General features: G+C 45.0%; 4 non-coding genes across 4 annotated transcripts; all 4 read right to left on the reverse strand.

Annotated features, from left to right (window-relative positions):
- Positions 1–5,564: 5,564 nt before the first annotated feature.
- Positions 5,565–5,654, reverse strand: TRNAI-UAU (transfer RNA isoleucine (anticodon UAU)). Its single transcript is given in 2 exon segments — positions 5,565–5,600; positions 5,617–5,654. It is a non-coding gene; the product is annotated as a tRNA-Ile (tRNA).
- A 2,306-nt stretch (positions 5,655–7,960) lies between these two features.
- Positions 7,961–8,050, reverse strand: TRNAI-UAU (transfer RNA isoleucine (anticodon UAU)). Its single transcript is given in 2 exon segments — positions 7,961–7,996; positions 8,013–8,050. It is a non-coding gene; the product is annotated as a tRNA-Ile (tRNA).
- A 3,057-nt stretch (positions 8,051–11,107) lies between these two features.
- TRNAI-UAU (transfer RNA isoleucine (anticodon UAU)) lies at positions 11,108–11,197 on the reverse strand. The gene is given in 2 exon segments: positions 11,108–11,143; positions 11,160–11,197. It is a non-coding gene; the product is annotated as a tRNA-Ile (tRNA).
- A 4,756-nt stretch (positions 11,198–15,953) lies between these two features.
- On the reverse strand, positions 15,954–16,043 carry TRNAI-UAU (transfer RNA isoleucine (anticodon UAU)). The gene is given in 2 exon segments: positions 15,954–15,989; positions 16,006–16,043. It is a non-coding gene; the product is annotated as a tRNA-Ile (tRNA).
- Positions 16,044–18,848: the final 2,805 nt, after the last annotated feature.

Below are 18,848 nucleotides of genomic sequence, written 5' to 3' on the forward strand. Positions count from 1 at the left end.
CCTTCTCTTCAATTATTTTGGGTGCTGTGTTTCTGGAGACTGTGGTGCCACTCAAAAGTGCCATCGACAGATTTTTGTTCTTCGCATGCAGTACCTGTTCTCGTGCTCTTATTCCAAGATTAACGTTTCTATTTCGTTTTGCTCATATTAATGTGTTCTGTATGTGAAGCCTTTGGTCTCACAGGACTATACTCAGTGTTTTTTTCTTATCCAGTGCGTATGTGTCAAGTGTTTCTGTGATATATATATTGCAAAGTGACATTCTGGACTATATACACATCAAGACGAATTTGCACGTTTATTTGATCATGGTTCTATTGCTTTTGTACATTTCTACAAAGTACATTCTCCTAAGAGCTACACGTTTAGCTGGCGGCCCGCCCATTCACCGTTTTGGTGATGGGAATGAAATAACTTTGTGATTCTGATTTTTGTTGTCGGGCTGTTTAGACGAGAGAACAGTTTTGTTCCCTTCTTGGTGACTTCCTATGACATGCCGGGGCACAGATAACGCATCCGTTCACTCCACTGATGGGGGAGGTAAATCGAAAGATGAACTAGTGTGTCCAGAAAACATGATAAGACTCATGCATTGTGAGAAAGTGAAGGATATACTAGATCTCATAAATGTAGTACTAAGTTAATTATTATTGTTACCGGCCAGTCCTGTGGAGTAACGTAATGTGCCTGTCTCTTTTTCCAGCCAATTTAATTCTGGACTGAGGAGTAGAACGCTGTTCACGTGTGCGAGATTGTCTCAAACTCTTGGTTACAGGAAGAAAGATGGAAAACAGAAACTTGGTCAAGGGCCTCGCTGGTGGAAGATGACGTTGGCAAATGTCACAGAGACAGAGGACGATTCCGTTCTGTTACTTACAATCGTAGTTTTAAGAATTGCTAGAGTAATGTATCGAAGTAAATATTGCGTATAATAATTATATTATTATCACCCTTATTGTAATACATTTAAATAATTTTCATTCACCTGCCACAGTTCGGAGAACGTTATGAAGTTCTATAGGTAACGTTATTGTAGTATATAAATAATGAAGTTCTGCAATTCCCATGCCTGCGTAATTCAGGTTGTAATACGTGCAGAACCTTTAACACGGCGCTGCTAACTTTTACTGATAATGGTGAAATTAAACAATATAGCAATACAGAGGGACTCAGACTCTAGCACCATTGGACATCTCCATATCTAGAGCAAATACTTAAACCAGAAACAGGTCGTGATTGAAAGCACTACTCTTATTTGTTCTATAGTAATGCGCTCCAGAGTGCACTCAGTTGAGAGGTTCTCTCAGTCTTAATTACTGCCTCTATCGAGTGTAAGCACGAAATTGAACGGTACGTACTTTGATGTGAATATAAGGAAAGATCGTCATTGGGGTAATCACATTAACGAGACTTTAAATAAAGGTTAGAGACCTCCTCATGTGGATATGAAAGTGATTACGGGTTCTAGTAAGGATATAGAGGACAGGCCGTATAAGTCTCCGATAAGATCATAATTACTGGTAAATTTTGTTATGAATAAATAAGTTGTCCGCCTCTATGATGTAGTAGTGAGTGTGATTAACTGCCACTCCCGGAGGTCTGGGTTTGATTCTCGGCTCTGCCACGAAATTTGAAAAGTAGTGAGAGAACTGGAAACGGATCCACTCACCCTCAGGAGGACAACTGAGTACAGGCTGTTCGAATCCAACCGCAACCATCCTCGAAGTGGTTTTCCGTGGTTACGCACGTTTATCTCCAGGCAAGTGCTGTGATGGTACATAACTTAGGACAACGGCTGATTCCTTCCCTCTTCCTCGCCCATCCTTTTCAATCTTTCCAGCTCCCACACAGGCCCTATTCAGCATAGCAGATGAGGCCGCTTGACCTAGGTACTGGTCCTCCGGCCCAGTTTTATCTCCGACCAAATGTCTCACGACCCAGGACGCTGCCCTTGAGGCTGTAGAGGTGGGTTTTCTTGCTGAGTCCGAGGCAGAAACCAACTCTGAACGGTAAATCGATTAACTTAGAAAGAAAAGGAATGCCTTCTTCTTCTTCTTTTGCAATTTGTTTTATATCACACCGATACAGATAGATCTTATGGTGGCGAAGAGATAGGAAAGGCCTAGGAGTGGGAGGGAATGGGCCTTGACCTTAATTAAGGTACAGCCCAACCACGGAAAACCATCCCCAGTGCTGTTGAAAGCGGGGATCAAACCCACTATCTCCTGGATGCAAGCTCACAGCTGCACGCCCAACTCCCTCGGTAAAGAATTGTCTAAGGCACATGCTGCCATGACGTTATAAGTAAAATTGTGTAAATACAGCAATTATTAATCCAGCCTTCCTATCACTCCCCAATTTGTATTACATGAAGGTCAATCACAGCATTTAAGAATACCGTAACAAGAACTGCTTCACGCCACAATTCACCTTCATAAAGCCTATGCAGTTTGGGAAACAGAGCTGTTCATGCAAACCACAGCATATATTCCAGTACTCCCTAACACCAATCTATGTTCACTTTTAGAATTGCCATAAGTTCAATCAATCAATCAATCAATCAATCAATCAATCAATCAATCAATCAATCAATCAATCAATCAATCAATCTTATCAATTGTTTTTCTACCGAGAGAGTCGGCCGTGCTGTGAACCTGCATCCGGGAGATAGTGGACAGTAACCCTACTGTCAGCAGACCTGAATATGATATTCCATGGTTCCTGATTTCCACACCAGGCATATGGTGGGGCTGTACATTACTTAAGGCCACGGCAGATTCCTTCCCACTCCTAGGCCATTCCTTTATCATCCTTGTCGTAAGAACTGTCTGTGCCGGCGCGACTCAAAGCAAGTTGTAAAAAAAAAAAAAAGAACAAAAGGTTAGAAAAAAGTATACCTACCTTTTCGCCTCAGGATCGAACTCACAACCCCGGCATCACTCGGCTACTGTCATATAAGCTCCATGCGCTAAAAATTGTACTTTCAGGGCTACAGTGCTCGTCCCTTGTAAGCTAATGTGTCGATAATTTTCTGTATTGTACCTGATTTTTGCACTTATACTCCGTTGTTTTCATCAGAACTGATGAGCTCATTCTTGATCTGGGTCGAGGGATACAACTGTGGAGGATGACCAGTACCTGGTCAAGGCGGCCTCGCCTGCTATGCTGAACGGGGCTTTGCAGGGGGATGGGAAGATTGCAAGGGATGGACAGGGAAGAGGGAAGGAAGCGGCCGTGGCCTTAAGTTAGGTGCCATCCCGGCATTTGCCTTGAGGGGAAGTGGAACGTGGAATCGAGCCCACCTCTACTCAGTTGATCGACCTCACGGGGCTGAGTGGACCCCCTTCCAGCTCTCGTACAACTTTTAAATTCCGTGGTCTCCGCGGGGAGGCAGCTTATCACACTAACCACTACACCACGGAGGCGAAAATAAATTAAATACAATAGAGAAAATTATCGACACAATAGTTAGAAGGGATGAGCACTGTAGTCCTGAAGGTACACTATTTTAAAAGAGCATATTTGCTCCACTCACATTCTAGGGGACTTGCTCCGAAAGGGTACCGCAGTCCAGCCTCTAAGAGGCACAAGCGTATAACAAAATATGTCTCAACAGTCTGTTTCACACTGGTTTATCAATAATTACAATTTAAGCCGCCCAATGAGTGCCCATGCTAAATGGATTTAATGTAATTAAGAGGTTTAAGAGGATCCGTCGTGAACAAAAGGTTAGGAGGTGAAAACTTGCACTCCTTTTAGAAAGTCTGTTAACACCCTAAATGGCCTTATGGCCCCGAGGATTGACTAAACGAAAAATATGAAATGCCGAAGGCGAGTGAAGAATGTAGAGGTTTAGAAAATTCTAAGTCCCCCCATACCAAGTTGAATGTATATCAATGGTGTGTGCACACTCTTTGCTCCCTTAATGCACGTGTATCCCAGCAGGGTTTTGAACAGAGTCTTCAGACTTGCCGAAAATTTACATTTAATGGATTACATTAGAATTTTACATTAGGAAAAGAAGATTGCATCCTTCCCCTCAAGTTATCAGCCTGGAGCTTCCGAACGATCGCACGTAGCCCCTGCCTACTTGTAACGCCGCACACACAATCTAGACTGGAGGATTGAAATGAAATGCCGTATGGCATTTAGCGCCGGGAGTGTCCGAGGACGAGTTCGGCTCGCCAGATGCAGGTCTTTGCATTTATCCCCCGTAGGCGACCTGCGCGTCATGACGAGGATGATATGGCGAAGAAGACGACACATACACCCAGCCCCTGTGTCAGCGAAATTAATCAATTATGGTTAAAATTGCCGAGCCTGCCGGGAAACGAATCCGCGACCCATATGACCAAAGGCCAGCACTCTAACCATTTAGCCATGGAGCCGTACACGGGATCAATGAGGATGACATTATGGCCCTAAAGCGCCCAGCTTTCATAACATCTCAGAGGGGAGAGTTCCAGAACTCTTTTGAGAATGCCTGTACATATCGCCCATTTTAATTGGCGAGAGAAATATTCACAATACTCCTCATTGGTTGATAAGTTAAGGAAGAAAGAAGCCGTAGGTGTGTTGCCAAAGTAGATACATTTTTAAAAAGCCTACAAAAACTTAAGGTTTGCTCAGAATGAATTTCCTTACTCCCGACAAAGGGGGCAAATGGGCCGATAGTAGAGACATCTAAAGGTTGTAGGTCCTGGCTCGAGAATCTTAGAACAGAAGGCGCGCAGTTCAACGGGGCAGAGAATGTGTACCCCCGGTACGCACAGCATAGTTGTTAGTTACGCCCACCACTCTTGTGCAGTGGTTAGTGTCATTAGATGCCATCCCGGGAAGTCCGGGTTCGATTCGTAGCTTTACCACAAAATTTAAAAAAGTTATTAGTGCTGGAACGGGAGGTCAACTGAGTACCACCTCAGCTATCCTCGAAGTGGTTTTCCGTGGTTTAACACTTCTCCTCCAGGCAAATGCCGGGACGATAGCTAACTTAAGGCAACGGCCCCTTCCTTCCCCCTTCCTTGCCTCTCCATTCGAATCCTCCCATCTCCCCCCCCCCCCACACTTTACTACCCTCATCATCATAACAGGTGAGGTCATCTAGGCAAGGTGCTAGTCCTGTTCCTCAGTTGTATCCCGACCCGAATTCTCACTGTACAGGACACCGCCCTTGAGGTGGTTGAGGTGGGAATCCTCGCAGAGTCCGAGAGAAAAACATCGCTGGAGGGTAAATAGATTAAGAAGTACCCCTTCGGTAGCTCCTCGAATTCCTTGTTTTTCTTGTTGCGTTGAGGTCAATGGCAGCATTTAAGGATACCGTAAGAAGAAATGCTTCACACAATAGTTCACCTTTTTAAAGGCTAACAGAGGTATTCACGAAAACTGATTACAGAAACCCTTTCCACCAATCTATATTCAGTTTTAGATTTGCCATATGCTGAATCAAACAATCAATCAATCAATTTATCAGTCACTCATCTATCATCTATATTCAGGGCTATCGCAGGGATGGCAGATTCTCTACCGCTTAATTACCTAGCTTTTCCTTAAACGTATTTAAAAGCTTCCCCAGGTGAGGCTCGAACTCACAACCCCGGCATCTCTCGGCTACTGTCCTATAAGTACCATGCGCTAACCAATTGCGCCACTGGGGAATCGATAAGGAGAATGTTACCAAGTGGCTGGTATAATGAAGACGCGTCCCTGAAAAAAATAAAGCAAACAGCTGAACTTCCGATTGGCATTTTGCTGAAAATGTTCTAAGAACACCGAATGTGATACTACCAGGCATTTAGAATTTCCCCCGGAATGGGGACTCGAACCCTTGAACCTTGACCTACTATGCGGTTCCATCTCCAGGTAATTCGCCGCTAACGGAAATGTTACCTACGCGTAGCATTGAATATTTCTGTATCTTCTGTAGACAATGACTGATAATATTCTCTGAATAGATAGTGATCCGGTCCGCCTATGTGGTGTAGTGGTTAGTCTGATTAGTTGCCACCACCGGAGGCCCGGGTTCGATTTCCGGCTCGGCCACGAAATTTGAAAACTGGTACCAGTTCTGGAAAGGCGTCCACTCAGCCTCGGGAGGTCAACGGAGTAGACGTGGGTTCGATTCTCACCTCAGCCATCCTGGAAGTGTTTTTCCGAGGTTTCCCGCATCTCCTAATGTCAAATACGGGGATTGAAATTAACATAATGCCACGGCCGCTTCCTCCCCCCTTCCTTGTCTATCACTTCGAATCTTCCTACCCCCCACTAGGCTCCTGTACCGCATAGCAGGTTAGGCCGCCTGGGCGAGATACTGGAAAACCTTCCCAGTTGTATCCCCAAACCCAAAGTCTCACGTTCCAGAACACTGCCCTTGCGGCGGCAGATGTGGGGTCATTCGCTCAGTCCAACGGAAAATCCCACCCTGGAGGGTAAACGCATTAAGAAAGAAAGAAAGAAAGAATGAGAATCTGAACTAGTAACAAGAAATAACAGTTAAATGGAATAAGAATGAGCTCATTACCTCTGACGGCAAAAGGACCAAAAATCAGGTACAGTAGAGAAATTGTCAACAAAGTACTTTACGAGGGATGAGAACTGTAGGCCTGAGGGTAAGCTATTTTACAAGAGCAAATTTTCTACACTCACTTTCATTCTAGAAGACTTTGCTCCGAAGGATTATGGCATTTGCATGGAGGAGAAATGGGAAACGACGGAAAACGACTTCTAAGATGGCTGAGGTGGGAATCGAACCCACGTGTACTCAGCTGACCTCTCGAGGCTGAATTGACCCGGTCCTAGCCCTCGTAACACTCTTCAAATTTCGTGGCAGAGCCGGGAATCGAACCCGGGCCTTCGGGAGTGGCAGCTAATCTCACTAACCACTACACCACAGAGGCGGACAGAAAAGCATCGTACAAAGAATTAAGGTTCGCCACCATCAAAAAATTGAAATTGCTTTCAGAATTATTCTTTCCTCCCGCCACAGGGAGCACATAGGCCGAAAGTAGAGACATATAATGCGTGGTACGGGTTCGACTCTACCATGAAATTTCAAAAGTGGTACTAGGCCTGGAACATGTGGTCAGCTGAGTAACACTTCAGCCATCCTCGAAGTGTTTTCCCCTGGTTTACCGAGCTTGATAGCTGCAGTCGCTTAAGTTTGGCCACTATCCAGTATTCGGGAGGTAGTCGGTTCGAAGCCCACTGTCGGATCCGTGAAGATGGTTTTCCGTGTTTGCCATTTCCACACCAGGCAAATGCTGGGGCTGTACCTTAATTAATGCCACGGCCGCTTCCTTCCAAGTCGTAGCCCTTGCCTGTCCTATCGTCGCCGTAAGACCTATCTGTGTCAGTGCGACGTACTGAAAATAGCGAAAAATCCCTTGTTTCCCACTTCTCAACAAGCAAATGCTGGAATGGTAACATAAGGCGACGACCCCTTCCTTCCAAACTTCCCATCCCCCACAAGACCTCAGTTTAGCATAGCAGGTGAGGTTACCTAGGTGAGGTACTAGTAAACCTCCCCATATCGTATCCCCGACCCAAAGCCCCATGGTACTGGACACAGGCCTTAATGAAGTATAGGTCGGATTCCTCGCGAGAAAAACCAACCCTGGACGGTAGAAGGATTGATGTTTGACATTAATTTGTTATACAAACGGCTAAATAAGGCAATTATTAATCGGGCCTTACTCTAGCTCCTCAATTACCTTGTTCTTCGTATTGCGTCAAGGTCAATCCCGTCATTCAAGAATACCGTAACAAGATCTGCTTCACACAACAGTTCACCTTTATAAAGGCCAACAGAGCTATTCGTGAAAACCGGAGCATTGATTCCACCAATCTATATTCAGTTTTACATTTGCCATAAGATCAATCAATGATGTGCATTTTGGGCTATAGCCCGTGTGGCAGATTCCCTACCAGTTGTCACCGAAGCATTTTCTTAAACGTATCTAAAATTTTCCCCAGGTGAGGCTCGAACTCACAACCCCGGCATCTCTCGCATACTGTCATATAAGTACCGTGCGCTAACCAATTGCGCCACTGGGGAATCGACTCGCTGCGTGCTACCATGTGGCTGGCATAATAAAGTTCTGTTCCTTCACCAGATAAAACAAAGAGCTCAACTTCCGCTTGGCATTCTGCTGTAAATGTACTAAGAGCACCGAATATGATAACATCACTCATTAAAAATACGGCCTTAACGGAGACTCAAACCTAATGTCCTACCAAAACTCGTAATATGGGTCCAGCTACTTAGCCGCGAAACCAAACTTTACCTCCGCGTGGCGTTGAACATTTCTGCATCTTCTGTAGATAATTAATGATAATATTGCATGGATTGATAGTCATCCGGGGATTTCGTGGAACGCAGATGAAATCCAAGGAATTGAGAAGAAGTGTTAGGAAAGGTGTAAGCATCGGGTATAAAGCCTATATCGGGCAGGTAGAGCATGTTATAAGCGTAGATACTAAGAACGTGTTGGGCATTCGTTAAAATTAAGCAAAGGAACCCTTATGTCAGTGTAATGAAATACAATGGAAAAGAACTATTAAGCGACAAATCTGTTGCTGACAATTTTGCAGGCTATTTCTCATCTGTATACTCATGGAAGTCCACCTCTGTGGTGTAGTGGTTAGCGTGATTAGCTGCCACCCCCGGAGGTCCGGGTTCGATTCCCGGCTCTGCCACGAAATTTGAAAAGTGGTACGAGGGCTGGAACGGGGTCCACTCAGCCTCGGGAGGTCAACTGAGTAGAGGTGGGTTCGATTCCCACCTCAGCCATCCTGGAAGTGGTTTTCCGTGGTTTCCCACTTCTCCTCCAGGCGAATGCCGGGATGGTACCTAACTTAAGGCCACGGCCGCTTCCTTCCCTCTTCCTTGCCTATCCCTTCCAATCTTCCCATCCCTCCACAAGGCCCCTGTTCAGCATAGCAGGTGAGGCCGCCTGGGCGAGGTACGGGTCATACTCCCCAGTTGTATCCCCCGACCAAGAGTCTGAAGCTCCAGGACACTGCCCCTGAGGCGGTAGAGGTGGGATCCCTCGCTAAGTCCGAGGGAAAAACCGAACCTGGAGGGTAAACAGATGATGATGATGATGATACTCATGGAAACGGGCGCGATATGATTGACCGAAATATGAGAATACGGAAATAGATCCATTGGTGTTTGTTCTGAATGTTAATGAAATTAGTACTACCGAAATTCAAAGCGCAATACGCAAGATAAAACTTAAAACAGTCGCAGGCCCAGATCTAATCCCTCCGTATATAATTAAAGGCTGTGGAGATATTTTATTACACCCTCTCTCAATTATTTTTAACACCGACACAGATAGGTCTTTCGGAGACGATGGAACAGAAATGGTCTAGGTGTGGGAAGGAAGCGGCCTGGTGTGAAAATGGGAAACCACGGAAAAACGTCTTCAGGGCTGCCGACAGTGGGATTCGACCCTACTATCTCCCGAATACTGGATACTGGCCGCACTTAAGCGACTGCAGCTATCGAGCTCGGTGGGCAGGGAAATGACCTGAGCAAAGTCCTTCTTTCGTAATCTGTTTACACTCCAGGGTTGGCTTTACCCTCGGACTGAGCGAGGGATCCCACGGAAAACTACTTCGAGGATTGCTGAGGAAGGCATTGAATATATCTCTACTCAGTTGACCTCTCGAGGCTGAGTAGACCCAGTTCCAACCCTAGTACCAATTTTCAAATTTCATGGCAAAGCTGGGAATCGAACCTGGGCCTCCGGGTTTGGCAGCTAATCACACTAACGGCTACACCACACAGACGGACAAAGGACGTAAGTTCGTTCGTAATCCATTTACCATCCAGGGTCGGTTTTTCCCTCAGACTCAGCGAGGGATCCCACCTCTACCGCCTCAAGGGCAGTGTCCTAGAGCTTCAGACTCTGGGTCTGGGGATACAACTGTGGAGAATGATCAGTACCTGCTATGCTGAACAGGGGCCTTGTGGGGGATGGGATGTTCGGAAGGGATATACAAGGAAGTGGAAGAAAGCGACCGTGGCCTTAAGTTAGTTACCATCCCGGTATTTGCCTGGAGGAGAAGTGGGAAACCACGGAAAACCAATTCCAGGATGGCTGAGGAGGAAATCGAACCCCTCTCTACTCAGTTGACCTCCCGAAGCTGAGTTGACCCCGTTCCAGCCCTCGTACAACTTTTCAAATTTCGTGGCAAACCCGGGAATCGAACCCGGGCCTCTGTGGGTGGAAGTTAATCACACTAACCACTACACCACAGCTACGGACAGAAGGTAAGTTAAGGCACTACATTCTGGAAATGTATTCTTTTCCTTTTCTCTATTCTAAAATTTTGTAAGTAGAAAATCTGAACTTGCAACTACAAAAACAGGTAGATGGAATGAGTTCATCAGCTCTGATGACAACAACGGACTATAAGTCCAAAAATCTGGTACACTAGAGAATATTATCGACACAATAGTTTACAAGGGATGAGCACTTTAGCCCTGAAGGTGCATTATGGTTTAACACTTCTTCTCCAGGCAAATGCCGGGACGACAGCTAACTTACGGCAACGGCCCCTTCCTTCCCCCTTCCGTGCCTCCCCATTCGAATCCCCCTATCCACCCTCTTCATCGTAGCAGGTGAGGTCATCTAGGCGAGGTACTAGTCCTCTTCCCTAGTTGTATCCCGATCCAACGTATCACTGTACAGGACACCGACCTTGAGGTGGTTGAGGTGGGATTCCTCGCAGAGTCCGAGAGAAAAAACATCCCTGGAGGCTAAATAGATTAAGAAGTACCCCTATCGATACGTCCTCGAATTCCTTGTTCTTCTTATTGCGTTGACGTCAATGGCAGCATTTAAAGATACCGTAAGAAGAAATGCCTCACACAACAGTTCACCTTCATAAACGCTAACAGAGGTATTCATGAAAACCGGAGCACTGATTACAGAAACCCTTTCCACCATTCTATATTCAGTTTTAGATTTGCCATATGCTGAATCAATCAATCAATCAACTTATCAGTCACTCATCAATGATCTATATTCAGGGCTATCGCGGGGATGGCAGATTCCGTACCAGTTAATTACCTAGCTTTTCCTTAAGTGTATTTAAAAGTATCCCCAGGTGAGGCTCGAACTCACAACCCCGGCATCTCTCGGCTACTGTCCTATAAGTACCGTGCGCTAACCAATTGCGCCACTGGGGATTCGATATGGTAGAAGTTACCAAGTGGCTGGTATAATGAAGACGCGTTCCTGAAAAAAATAAAGCAAACAGCTGAATTTCCGCTTGGCATTGTGCTGAAAATGTACTAAAAGCACCGAATGTGATACTGTCACGCATTTAGAATTTCCCCCGGAATGGGGACTCGAACCCTTGAACCTTGACCAACTGTGCTGTTCCATCTCCAGGTAATTCGCCGCTAACGGAAATGTTACCTACGCGTAGCATTGAATATTTCTGTATCTTCTGTAGACAATGACTGATAATATTCTCTGAGTAGATAGTGATCCGGTCCGCCTGTGTGGTGTAGTGGTTAGTGTGATTAGTTGCCACCACCGGAGGCCCGGGTTCGATTTCCGGCTCTGCCACGAAATTTGAAAAGCGGTACGAGTTCTGAAACTGGGTCCACTCAGACTCGTGAGGTGAAATGAGTTGAGGTGGGTTCGATTCCCTCCTCAGCCATCCTGGAAGTGGTTTTCCGTTAATTCCCAATTCTCCTCCGGGCAAATGCCGGGATGGTACCTAACTTAAGGCCACGACCGCTTCCCTCCCTCTTCCTTGACTATCCCTTTCAATATTACATGTAATAAATATCATTTATCTGTTGTTTTATTCCATTGTACTTATTTTAGCAGCCTTCTAAGGTTAATTTTGTTAATACTTCCACTATTGTATCTCATCACATTGTATTTTCAAACCATCATTGTTATTTTTAATGTTATTTTACTTCAAATCTCTTCAAGATTTTAAAATTCATTTCATCACTACATGTTATTTAGACGCTTATTTTTAATTTAAGGTTAAGACTATGGCTGATGATGCCTTCAGAGAAGGCGAAACATGTCCCACTATTAGCTAACAAATTTATGTAAATCATCCAAGACGATTTTGTATTGATTAGGTGGTCTAATAAATAACTTAATGTTATTATTTCTATCCCTTTCAAACTTCCCATCTCCCCACAAGGACCGTGAGCAGCATAACAAGTGAAGCCGCCAGGGGCGGGTTACTGGTCGTCCTCCCCGTTTGTATTCCCTGACCCAGAGCCTCGCACTCCAGAACGGTAGAGGTGGGATCCCACCCTGAGTCCGAGGGAAAAACCGCCCATGGAGGGTAAACAGATTAAGATGTACAAGAAGTAGGTGGTGATCCGGGGATTTCGTGGACTGCAGAGGTATAAGGAGCAGACGGAGTGAAAGGGTAGACAGGGAAATGACCAGAGGATAAGATAAAGCACCATTGGTGGGGGGAACTGAGAGACCGCCTCTGTATAGTAGTGGTTAGTGTGATTAGATGCCATCCCCGCAGGCGTGGGTTCGATTCCCGGTTCTGCCACGAAATTTGAAATGTGGTACCAGTTCTGGAAAGGAGTCCACTCAGCCTCGGGAGGTCAACGGAGTAGACGTGGGTTCGATTCTCACCTCAGCCATCCTGGAAGTGTTTTTCCGAGGTTTCCCGCATCTCCTAATGTCAAATACGGGGATTGAACTTAACACCTCCTGTACCGCATAGCAGGTGAGGCCGCCTGGGCGAGATACTGGACAACCTTGCCAGTTGTATCCCCAAATCCAAAGTCTCACGTTCCAGAACACTGCCCTTGCGGCGGTAGATGTTGAGTCATTCGCTCAGTCCGACGGAAAATCCCACCCTGGAGGGTAAACGCATTCATAAAGAAAGAAAGAAAGGAAGAAAGAAAGAAAGAAAGAAAGAAAGAGAATCTGAACAAGTAACAATAAATAACAGTTAAATGGAATAAGAATGAGCTCATTACCTCGGACGACAAAAGCGGACTATAAGTCAAAAAATCAGGTACAATAGAGAAATTGTCGACAAAGTAGTTTACGAGGGATGAGAACTGTAGGCCTGAGGGTAAACTATTTCACCAGAACATATTTTTTGCACTAACCTTCATTCTAGAAGAATTTGCTCCGAAGTTTTATGGCATTTGCATGGAGGAGAAATGGGAAACGACGAAGAACGACTTCCAGGATGGCTGAGGTGGGAATCAAACACACGTCTACTCAGCTGACCTCCAGAGGCTGAATTTACCCGGTCCTAGCCCTCGTAACATACTTCAAATTTCGTGGCAGAGCCGGGAATCGAAACCGGGCCCCCGGGCATGGAAGCTAATCTCACTAACCACTACACCACAGAGGCGGACAGAAAAGCATCGTACAAAGACTTCAGGTTCGCCACCATCAAAAAATTGAAATTCCTTTCAGAATTATTCTTTCCTCCCGCCACAGGGAGCACATAGGCCAAGAGTAGAGACATCTAATGGGTGGTACGGGTTCGACTCTACCATGAAATTTCGAAAGTGGTACTAGGCCTGAAACATGAGGTCAGCTGAGTACCACTTCAGCCATAGTCGAAGTGTTTTCCCCTGGTTTACCGAGCTTCATAACTGCAGTCGCTTAAGTTTGGCCACTATCCAGTATGCGGGGGGTAGTTGGTTCGAAGCCCACTGTCGGGAGCCGTGAAGATGGTTTTCAGTGTTTGCCATTTCCACACCAGGCAAATGCTGGGGCTGTACCTTAATTAAGGCCTCGGCCGCTTCCTTCCGAGTCCTAGCCCTTGCCTGTCCTATCGTCGCCGTAAGACCTATCTGTGTCAGTGCGACGTAATGAAAATAGCAAAAAATCCCTTGTTTCCCACTTCTCAACAAGCAAATGCCGGAATGGTAACATAAGGCGACGACCCCTTCCTTCCAAACTTCCCATCCCCCACAAGACCTCAGTTTAGCATAGCAGGTGAGGTTACCTAGGTGAGGTACTAGTAAACCTCCCCATATCGTATCCCCGACCCAAAGCCCCATGGTACTGGACACAGGCCTTAATGAAGTATAGGTCGGATTCCTCGCGAGAAAAACCAACCCTGGACGGTAGAAGGATTGATGTTTGATGTTACCGTGTTTTAGCGGTAGGTAGAGGTGAAAGAAGGTGCGGGTGTGAATGGATCTCAAGCTACGAAATTATAGTGCCAGTAAAGTAAATTTAAAATTTAATACGGTTATATTTTCTTTTCAAAATAAATAAGAAACAAGCATGGCAGGTACAGAATAGCAAGTCAAAATAAGGTAGTTACAATATTTACAGAATTTGGGCTTCGCGCCCCGAGTTCACAATGCTTGGGCAATCAGCTCAGTTTTACCCCAAACACAAGTTTTAACAGAGGGGCAGAAAACCCCATTCATACCTAGGAGCCCTTGCTCCAAATTACACTGAAAAGCCTCCTCGAGGCATACAACATACAATTTTCAAAAGAGCCACTCGCTCTCAAATTTAAGCCTCTCCCAGGCCACACCAAACTCCACCTTCAAGCTGTCCTCAACGGACATAAACACAGGGGTAAAATACCCAATCTACTGAGGTCTATTAAACGAAAAGAATGTTAATTAAATGACCTCTAAAATAACAATTTGAGAGGAGGCGAACTTGCACTCCTAATACACTAGATTAAGACCTACTTGGCGCTAGGCCGTTAATACAAGGGCTAATCCCATACTAAAGAGGTGACTTAAGAAGAGAACAATTTGTTTTACATTAACGAAGAATAGGTTGAGAAAAATAAGTTCACCTCAAAACAATATGAGTGGGAGCTCGAGAGGGTTAGCACTCTCTATCCCAGAATGTAGCTTTCCAAGAGAATAGATGAAAAGAGTAGTTACATTTACATTTTAGGAAAAGGTTACATGGTGGAACGCTTCGCACCCGCCCCGAGAGTTAAACTGCTGAGCTAGCAAAGAAAGAATATATTAATCGGCCATTACCTTATAGTTGACCGCTGCCGGAGAAAGAGGCGCTTCCCGCCTCCTGCTATGTACTTAATACACTGAAAGATGGAACAGAAGTGGCCCGGAGACCCAAAAATCAGCAGTTTATATCCTCTCGCGGAAGGTTCTAGGTGTTAGGGGAAAGAAAACACCCTCCCACAAACTTTTTATTGGCTAGGGTATAGAAACATATTCAAGTTGGGGGAAGATACCAATGATTGGTCAGAAATTAATAACAGAAATTCGGGATTGGTCAAATGCAAAACAAGGGGAAAGAGAGGGGTATACAGCCAACTTAAACAATAACAGAAAGAAATTTAACAAAGAACAAACTTTTGAAATAAAATTTTCTCCAAAGAACAGTTATTTTTCTTCCCACTAGGGTGCACTATTGTAGTTTTTCAGTGGTGTCCTCTAGAAGAGAAAGTTCACACTTCTTACTTCAAGCAAAACAAAAGTACGTCGAAAATGACACAGTTCACAAACTCAAAAATTTCCAGGTGGTGACATCTTCTGAGAAACTAGAAAATTAATAGGGTAAATAAAGTTCAGACTTCCTCCAGCAGAGGAGTTTCCACAGGCGCACATTTTAAATTAGCGTACTGGAGGTGTACCGCCCGGTACATTTGACGTTAATTTGTTATACAAACGGCCAAATAAGGCAATTATTAATCGGGCCTTACTCTAGCTCCTCAATTACCTTGTTCTTCGTACTGCGTCAAGGTCAATCCCATCATTCAAGAATACCGTAACAAGATCTACTTCACACAACAGTTCACCTTTATAAAGGCCAACAGAGCTATTCATGAAAACCGGAGCATTGATTCCAGTAACCATTTCCACCAATCTATGTTCAGTTTTACATTTGCCATAAGATCAATCAATGATGTGCATTTTGGGCTATAGCTCGTGTGGCAGATTCCCTACCAGTTGTCACCGTGCCATTTTCTTAAACGTATTTAAAATTTTCCCCAGGTGTGGCTCGAACTCACAACCCCGGCATCTCTCGCATACTGTCATATAAGTACCGTGCGCTAACCAATTGCGCCACTGGGGAATCGACTCGCTGCGTGCTACCATGTGGCTAGCATAATAAAGTTCTGTTCCTTCACCAGATAAAACAAAGAGCTCAACTTCCGCTTGGCATTCTGCTGTAAATGTACTAAGAGCACCGAATATGATAACATCATTCAATAAAAATTACGGCCCGAACGGAGACTCGAACCTTGGTCCCTCAGGTATGAAACCTAATGTCCTACCAAAACAGGCAATATGTGTCGAGCTACTCAGCCGCTAAACAAAACGTTACCTCCGCGTGGCATTGAACATTTCTGTATCTTCTGTAGATAATTAATGATAATATTGTGTGGATTGATTGTCATCCGGGAATTTCGTGGAACGCACATAAAATTCAATGAATTGAGAAGAAGTGTGTCCGCCTCTGTGGTGTAGTGGTTAGTGTGATAAGCTGCCACCCCCGGAGGCCCGGGTTCGATTCCCGGCTCTGCCACGAAATTTGAAAAGTGGTACGAGGGCTGAAACGGGGTCCACTCAGCCTCGGGAGGTCAACTGAGTAGAGGTGGGTTCGATTCCCACCTCAGCCATCCTGGAAGTGGTTTTCCGTGGTTTCCCATTTCTCTTCCAGGCAAATGCCGGGATGGTACCTAACTTAAGGTCACGGCCGCTTCCTTTCCTCTTCCTTGTCTATCCCTTCCAATCTTCCCATCGCCCACCAAGGCCCCTGTTCAGTATAGCAGGTGAGGCCGCCTGGGCGAGGTACTGATCATTTTCCCCAGTTGTATCCCCCGATCCGGTGTTTGAAGCTCTAGGACACTGCCCTTGAGGCGGTAGATGTGGGATCCCTCGCTAAGTCCGAGGGAAAAACCGAACCTGGAGGGTAAACAGATGATGATGATGATGATGATGAGAAGTAGTGTTAAGAAAGATGTAAGCGTCGCGTATAAAGCCTATATCGGGCAGGTAGAGCATGAAATAGGCGTAGATACTAAGAACTTTTGGGCATTCGTTAAAAGTAAGCAAAGGAACACCTATGTCAGTGTAATGAAATACAATTGAAAAGAACTAATAAGCGACAAATCTGTTGTTGGCAGTTTTGCAGGCTATTTCTCATCTGTATACTCAGAGATGTCCGCCTCTGGGGTGTAGTGGTTAGCGTGATTAGCTGCCACCCCCGGAGGTCCGGGTTCGATTCCCGGCTCTGCCACGAAATTTGAAAAGTGGTACGAGGTCTGGTACGGGGTCCACTCATCCTCGGATAGTCAACTGAGTAGAGGTGGGTTCGATTCCCACCTCAGCCATCCTGGAAGTGGTTTTCCGTGGTTTCCCACTTCACCTCCAGGCGAATGTCGGGATGGTACCTAACTTCCTTCCCTCATCCTTGCCTATCCCTTCCAATCTTCCCATCCCCCTACAAGGCCCCTGTTCACCACAGCAGGTGAGGCCGCCTGGGCGAGGTACTGGTAATACTCCCCAGTTGTATCCCCAGACCCAGAGTCTGAAGCTCCAGGACACTGCCCTTGAGACGGTAGAGGTAGGATCCCTCGCTGAGTCCGAGGGAAAAGCCGAACCTGGAGGGTAAACAGATGATGATGATGATGATACTCAGAGAAACGTGCGCGGTGTGATATACCGAAATATGAGAATACGGAAATAGATCCATTGGTGAATTTAGTACTACCGAAATTCAAAACGCAATACGCAAGATGAAACCTAAATAAGCCGCAGGCCCAGATCTAATCCCTCCGTATGTAATTAAAGGCTGTGGAGATATTTTATTACACTCTCTCTCAATTATTTTTCACATTTCGCTTAAAACTGGAACTTTTCCTACAAAGTGGAAGACAACGCGAGTTAGTCCGCTTTACAAATCCGGGGATAGGTCAGTAATCAATAACTACAGACCCGTTGCAATTTCTTCCGCTTTAGCAAAATTCTACGAACAAACCATATATCGGCATCTGTTCGAACATGTAGAAATTATCATCAGTGACACCCAACATGGCTTCAGACCGGGGAAATCGACAACGACAAATCTGTTGGAGTTCACTCATGAAGTGTCGGCTGCCATGGATACAGGAGGCCAAGTGGATGTAGTTTTCACAGATTTTAGAAAAGCATTCGATAAAGTTGATCACGATGTCCTTTTAAATAAATTAGCTTATTATGGACTCTCTTACAGCTCAATAAAATTATTTGCATCATATCTCTCTGACAAACAACAATTTGTGTCTTAGGCCTATAAAGGATTTGAATCTGAATATTACAATACTCGATCTGGTGTCCCATAGGGCTCAAATCTTGGACCATTACTCTTCCTAATACTGATTAATGATCTTCCTAAATGCATGCAGTATTCAAACATATTGCTATTCGCAGACAATGTAAAAAATTTCAAAACCATTCGTTCACATGTGGACTGTAGATTTCTTCAGAAAGACCTGAATAGGATATCACATTGGAGCGATATTCATAAGTTAGATTTTAACATTAACAAGTGTCATGTAATGGTATTTTCCAGGAATAAAAATAAAATTAGTCACTCGTATAATATTTTGAATACTAATCAGTCAGCAGTGAATTCCATCAAGGATCTTGGTGTGCACTTTGACGGTAAATTGACGTTCTCTCTACACATAAACGAAGTAGTTGCAGATGCTTACAGAATATTATGATTTATTAAGAGATGCACAGGTGACTTCACAAATCCCGAGGCAATAAAGCTATTATACAACTCCTTTGTTAGAAGTCGGCTAGAATGTGCATCGACCATTTGGGATCCGACATTAATGGTCTAGTTATACCATCTACCTCATCATCATTCTTATCCTCGGTAACATCACTA

The sequence above is a fragment of the Anabrus simplex genome, chromosome 1, assembly GCF_040414725.1.
Source record: "Anabrus simplex isolate iqAnaSimp1 chromosome 1, ASM4041472v1, whole genome shotgun sequence".
Taxonomy (NCBI): Eukaryota; Metazoa; Arthropoda; class Insecta; order Orthoptera; family Tettigoniidae; genus Anabrus; species Anabrus simplex.